We start from the raw sequence: 7,128 nt of genomic DNA, 5'->3' as shown, positions 1-7,128 counted from the left end.
AGAGGTCATTTAACTTTCTCTTCATCCAAGCCACTCAGCAGACTAATTTTCATCTTAAGCAGGAAGCTCTTTGAACCAGGCTATTATTCTGTCATAAGCTGTCTATGATCCTTCCACATGTACAACACTTTCTCCACACCTTTCAATACAATTCTGGCTAACAAGTCTGTTGCCCTATTTTACCCAAAACCCACTGGTGTCAGTAGCCACCTTCACAATGGGGTTTTGAATCTTGAACTTAGATAAACAGACGGATAGGTAGTTGCATTACCACAAGTTCCTATAGACCTAATTACGTCTTTACATCCTACTCCTGTTATAGAAATGTTAATGTTGTTGTGCTAGTAAGTTTGTTAGCTTGCTGGAATATGCATGCAATATCCTCTGAATTTTCCTATGGAGCTTAATGGGACCATTAGGTCTCAGAAGACTGAAGAAAGCTACTTCTCAGTAGGTTACTTATTACCAGGGTAAATGTAACTGGGAAAGTGAAAAGGAAGCATTCTATTATCAAGTCCTAGCATTTTCTTCTGTAAAATATAGAATTTTTTTTTACAATTTACAACTTTTTTATACTTTCTTATTATGGACTAATATAATATTCTATGTGTTTTGTGATGCAGGTCCTGGGTTAGTGGTGATATGAGCCGAATCAACTGCTGAGTATGATAATAGCTCCCTTGCTTTCATGGGCACTAATCAGTTTACATTAGCTGGGACTTTGGACCATTATTTGTAGATTTTACATCTGAAAGTCAAGACAGGTTTGCAGGTATAGCTTCTATAATTTACTGATCATACAGACAATGTGCAGGGTGTGTTTCTTCAATCAGTGCATAAGAATGCACATTGTGATTTGGTTGCCTTTAACAGATCTGCCAAATACCAACTGGAGAAGCAAGAATTAACATGTTCACACCTCAGCTGCATTCAAGGATAAACAAAGGCCTTCCCTCCATCCTTCTCTGAAAACACACAACAGGAGAAAATTCAGCCTGTGAAGGCACACCCATTTCCAATGAAACCTTCAGCAAATATTGATTCTAAGCTTTTATTTTCCTTTAATACACATATATTCAGGCTGTGAAACTGCACTAAGCAACTCTGGGAAAGTGTGTGACTTTACCCACATTAATCACACAGACACATCGCTACTTGGATTACAGAAGAAAGTGACTCATCTACTGATGACAATGGATAAAAGAAAGAGGGGAAAAAAATCCCTAATTCTCATTCCCCCTTCTTCTGTATGTTATAAGGAGACACTTAAGGGAGTAATGCAAACACAGCTGGAAGAGAAACTGCATGTCAGAGTCCAGGTCTGCTATAGTGAGCAGTGTAGGTCATGTAATCCTTTCGAGAAACTGCTGAAGCTCTGAATTAAAACTAGTTTGGTGTCTGAGGGAGAGTGCTGCTTGGTCCCTTTACTCCTCTTGGGAAAGGTACTTCTGCTAATTTATGTCAGTGTGATCTCCTCTCTCTTTAGAGTTTCCACATTGATCTAGTCACAGGAGCAATCCTATCCCCATACAGATTGTATTTTGCTAGGTGAAGGAGGGTAATTCTAAAATTGCTCCTATGCTCAGTTAGGAACTTAGTGATTATTGTGCTGCCAATAGTTCACTAGTTGAAGTCCTCGACAGATCTCTAATCAAGCACAATAAATTGTGGATATGTAGAGAAAGCATACTCACTAACAGTACTTCCATGATAAGATGTTTTCAATAAGGTGAACGCATTCACCTAAACAATACTGGGGAGTGGCAATTCAAAGATTTGAGGATATCACTAAATGGAAAAAAATGACTGAGGAAACATGACAAATATGAGTGTGTTGGCATTTTTTCTGAGACAAGCGTAAGGCAGGTGATTTTGGGTCATAGTTCCAGACTGGCAAAGGAAGGTCATGCAGTAATTGTGGGCATCAGTGACAAAGGAAAAAGAATATTATCTGTGTCCCCATGAGATGGCACCCTGAACCAGCAGTCCACACAGAGATGAGTTCAAAATTTTTTCTTCCTGGAAGGAGTGGATCACAGATACTTTAGTGAGAAGTGCTTAATCCAAAGTGTTGTCTCTCTGCTTTTGTTTCACAGAAGTTGATCTATGTCTTTGTACAGTGGGAAAAAGATAGGTGTCAGAATTATGGGTCAGGATTTTTTGTCTTTTTTACATATATGGATTTCCCCTTATACTTTGACTTCCTAGTCATATTCTGAAGCTGTTTTCACAGGCTCTTCAAATAGTCATTCAAATCTATCTCTTTATTAAGCTGATTTATTTGTATTACAGCAAGCATTATGCCTGGTGCTAAGTGTTGGGAGCAGTGCCTTTAGGGAAAATAGTCAGATCCTCAGCAACCTAATTCCAGTACATGAGATCATTCATTTCCCATTTCCCAGGTTAAAGGCTTTGTTCTCACTGAAAGCTGACAGCTGTTTGGTTGCCTGTTCAATTTTTTTCCCAATGAAACATATACCCAAGTCCAGAAGAGCCTCACTTAAAAAAAAATAAAACCAAAAAAACCCCCCAAAACCAAAACCCAAAGTGAATACATGTAAGTATGAGAAATTAATTTCCTGTCCGTTATTAGAAGCAATCACTGGTGAGTAATACTTCTGTGTCAGCAGGCATGTCTGAAGAAAACTGTATTGCTACCATACATGTTGAATCAGTGTGTTGCTGTCTGACACCATCCTTTGAGCATTTCAGGGCAAAGGCCTTGGGAAGAAAGAGAAAAGAGAGAGAGAGAGCTTGTTACTGTTCAGTTTGTGCCTCTCTCAGTGGAACCATAATTAACACTTTATTATTGTGTTATTTTAATTTCAAATTATTTTGTGGTTTATAACTGTTGGTCTGATCTTTGCTAGCATTTCTTATGAAAATGAAAAATATGTTGGCTATGGCTTATTCCTGTTGGTAAATAGCAAACCAGACCCATGTAATGTGAGGAATATGAAAAGTTCTGCTGTGTATACCTGTTTACAGACACTGCAGTTTTACCCTTCGAATTTTTCTAATTGTGTTAAAATTGTAGGTCACTGAATCAAAATAAAAGTGTACAAATGACTTCCTATCATTTGTTTCCCTGAAAGATCCAAAGCTAATGGTGAAGACTGTAACTCGATTAGAAGACCTGTCATGACTGGCAGCATAGAAAGAATGTACCAGTTTGTTCTATTCATTGTTCAGTCCCACTTGTAGATGATTTCCCATGTGGTCTCCAAAGCATGACAGTGTTAATTGCAATCAGACATGTACTGAGCATTAGTGAGCTTGAGGGAAGAAAAAAAAAAAGGGGAACTACAGTGGATGCTTTGAGTCTCTGAAATAGTTGAAATAGTTGAAATAGTTGAAATAGTTGAAATATGCTCCATGCTGTTCTCCATGCTGTTTTGAGCAGTAGGAGTATTCCCTTCTCCCTAAATGAGCTTGTTCAAAGAGCAGAGAGGAGGAGGTTGTTTTTTTTTCCTTTCCAGCAGCATGTAGGAACAGTGTTCCTAGGAGGTGTTCCGAGGGAGTGGCGAGGAGAGCTGGGGAGCCAGGGCAGAAAGCAGGCTGAGTCACAGGAGAGTCACCTGGCTGGTTGCATCCCTTCAGCAACAAAGCATGTCTGGCTTGCTGGTTCATAGGTAAAGCCACACATATATAACTGCTGGATCCTAGTGTCCAGCCGGGTCTTAGTTTGTGTTTTTCCTTGGGCTATTGAAGACCTGGAAGAGTGGGGACCAAAGCCCAGTTATTACTTTGCCAGTGGACTGTAACTTGTCTGAGTTACAAGGATTCAGATTTATATAATCAGTGTTCCATGTCACACTCTCATGGTTTCTACCTTATTTATTTACCTTATTTTCTGAGATAATATTACAGCAGGTGTCCAACTCACAGAGGCCTTAAAAATAGTTTTGATTTTTTGATAAGTAAAAATCCTATTACTGGTTCTATTATTTTTTTGAACGTGGTGATAGAAATACAGTTCATAATAGGTGTGTGTTGGAAATACTTTTGAGGTTAAACTGAACAAGAATAATTTAGTGAAAGGTAAATGCAGGAGGCGGGGAAGCTGATGCAACTAGTTGTCATTGAGTCAGACTGAGAAAGATTCCTGGACTTGGGGAGAATGGCTTCACTTCTTGTCCCTTGCAAAACTCCACTCCCTGAGGTTAAGCATTTTCTACTTTTCACATTAGCATCTTCTGCTTTTCCACATCTTCTAGACTGGGCTATAAGTAAGACTCAGTCATATGTCAGGTATTCCCATACATATGAGTAAGAAGCTACCAGGAAGTCATAGTTAGTTTAACGTTGCCTCTGATAGCAAATTAACCCAAAATATCCATTTTCAGGGGAATCAGGACTGCCCTCTGAACTGCTCAGCTACCAGTGCCAGTGTGGACTCCTTCATTTGAAGCATCACAATTCCAGCAGTGATTATTAATTTCATGGCACCACAGTCAGAAATAATTAATTACTCAGCAGTAACTAGGTCAGGTTGAAGGATTCTGTAAGGCTACGCAGTGCCAGACCTCAGCTATCAAAGAGCAGTTATCCAGTGGAGGGTAAGTGATGTTTACACACCTACAGCTTGGCAATATAGAGTTATTTCCTTTTTCCACTGCCCAGCCTTTAAAAGAAACTGATGCATCTACTTACATCTGTATTTCCCACATATCACTAGCAAGGAAATGGATCTGGAGAGTTGTGTTGTCTCTGCCAAAGCAGTCTGTCTGTTGTCCCCCTCCCTGCAGCTTGTCCAGAAGCTCCTGAGCCACTTCACCATGGCCATACTTGGTAGACCTGGGTCTAGGAAGGAAAGTTTGCTTCTGCAGAGACAGTAGTGTTTGGCTTTAGATTACTTGCAGACATCTGAGAAGAGTCTGGCAGCCAACATTACTGTGTATTTTCATCAAAATTTCTCTTACAGAAGGCATAATTAGGTACATAACAATGATGGCTCAGATGGCAGTTTAGCCAGCTGGCCTGTATCTTGTTTTAATTGCTTGAACATATCCACACCCTGTCTTTGTTATGAATTCATTTATGGCAAAGCATACAAATTTTAAATTTACTGTCTGGTGATGATGGAAGGTGAACCCCATCTGCATCACAGCAGAAAGTAAAATGTAATTTCCTTTGGGTAATAAGAGCTTAGGAGCCTTTTGGAAGGAAATACAGATAGGATCTGATCAGGACGCTGTGGTGTGATTTATGCTCAAAGCAAAACAGGAATGTGTCTTTCCAGGAGATAACAGCTGTCACCAAGGAGGCATCGTGTCAGTGAAAACACATCCTTTGGTTTTCTAGCCCTTTCATTTGGGCAGCCAGGCATGCCAGCGCTGCAAACCTGAAAGCAAACTCAATTATCTTGCATTTACCTTTTGTAGCCTAAAAGTATGCAGGGCCACCTGGGGTTACTGAGGTGTGAACCAGAGCTGTGCCTGTGGTGTGGCACACCATTTCCTCATGGGGACTGAAGTGTAGCCATGGCCTCCTGGGGAGCATTGGCTGGTGTTCCCCGCTGTGGGCAGTGTGGCTGCCCAACCAGAGAACGGTGTGGAGCAGGGCTGGACTGCCTCTTCCTTGCTAAGGACTGTGTACGTCTTTCAAATAAAAATAGACTTGGTGGGTTGCACCATCACCTCTCCTTCTCACTTTCTTCTCCCATCCCCATCGTGTTTATCTGTAGCAACATGGACTGTATGACATGAACCCAGTGGTCTCCATCCAGGAGGCAAAGGGATGGGGCTGTCTGTTCCCCTCCCACCTCTGGGGACAGGTAGCAGCAGGAAGGCTGCTCGCCTGCAGAGGACACGGCTGTCTATGGGAAGAAGCTCTTGCTTTACAGCAACAAGAAGGGCAGATACTTTTCCTTGAGCATTAACTCCAGTCTGGCCTTGGGCTTTAAAGGCAACCAAATGCACACATACACCCTTTACAAAGACAGAGTTAAGATGCTGCCTTAATGCATATACAGATGCAAAGTGCCCAGCCACGCACTCCTACACGGTTTGGTTGTCTTCCTGGGTGTCTTTTTCACACTTACAATTTTTCTGCAAATAGCGGCAATTCCAACGTAACTTGGAGTACTGGTTTTGCTCAGAAGGTTTTAATTGCTCATCCACTCCTGTACTCTCTCCTTGGGAGTCTTCATTTAGTCTTGTCTGGTGCCTTTTGTACTGCGCTTGCTGAAGGCAACGCGCAAAGGCTGCTCTTTCCTGCCGGAGCTTGTTGTTGTTTTCAGTAGCTGGGCAGGCAAAGACAACTCTGGTGTGAATCATTTTGCTCCTCCAATGTAAGAGCTGCCGTGAAGAATGATTAAGGGGAGGAAAAAAAAAAAAGAAAACAAGAGTGAGAGGGAGTGTGTGTGCGCACAAATTAAGGTTGGGAAAGTGGGAGTGGTGTCAATGAGCAGGCAAGCTAACAGAGTCGTCTGCTCGGCAAGATTTCACCACAGGTAGCAAGTTCTTCGTGCTGTACCCATTCCATTGATTCGTTTACCAGGATTATAGCCTTGCAAAGTAAGTACAGCTTTTTTTCTTTCTCTGGTACTTTAATTAATGCCCAACTAATAGTTAACGAATCTCCATTGTGAAACATAATCGCGTAGAGGGAGTGGGATAAGGAAATTTGTACAAAAAGATATCATGTGGAATTAAAGGAGCACAAAAACCTTCCCAAACTACAATGTTTTGGTTTCATCCCAGAATTGCTGCATTTGCCACGCTGTATTTCTTCCCCCTGAAAAGATTCATTGGAAGTGGTGAATAGGATCTGGGAAGTGAGACAGCAGGGACATTAGGAATTAATAAAATATGGTGGTTTATTGCAAATGGCTTTCCCTGTATCAGGAGAAGCAAGTTGCGTGTGATGATGTGAAAATGCTCCATGTGTCAAAGCAGGATTTCGACAGTTTTGTAAGTCTGTTACAGAGGAGTATTCCTCTGATTTTCTGCAGAAGTGTGTACGCTCTGCTCTGTTTGCTTTGAGTTATTAATCAGGTGACTAATCTGCACTTCTTTAAAATGAATGGAATGTAGGTCCAGTAATTACCAATTTATTTTCAGGGTGACCATTTAGTTTAAAGAATTCATTGGCTATTGAGCTACAACAAAGGATACTGCAGTGGCT

General features: G+C 41.1%; 1 protein-coding gene across 1 annotated transcript in view; it reads left to right on the top strand.

Moving 5' to 3' along the window:
- The first annotated feature begins 6,450 nt into the window (after positions 1-6,450).
- The window catches only part of SERPINB5 (serpin family B member 5), a 14,237-nt gene continuing 13,559 nt past the window's right edge, over positions 6,451-7,128 (top strand). The window contains exon 1 of the mRNA XM_010174128.1: positions 6,451-6,518. The gene's annotated coding sequence lies outside the window, so the exon portion shown is untranslated. The remainder of the gene's footprint in view (positions 6,519-7,128) is intronic.

Source organism: Antrostomus carolinensis, unplaced genomic scaffold (genome assembly GCF_000700745.2).
Source record: "Antrostomus carolinensis isolate BGI_N321 unplaced genomic scaffold, ASM70074v2 scaffold16330, whole genome shotgun sequence".
NCBI classification, from domain to species: domain Eukaryota; kingdom Metazoa; phylum Chordata; class Aves; order Caprimulgiformes; family Caprimulgidae; genus Antrostomus; species Antrostomus carolinensis.
Note: the sequence above shows the minus strand (reverse complement) of the source record. Positions and strands in the feature narration are given on the sequence as shown.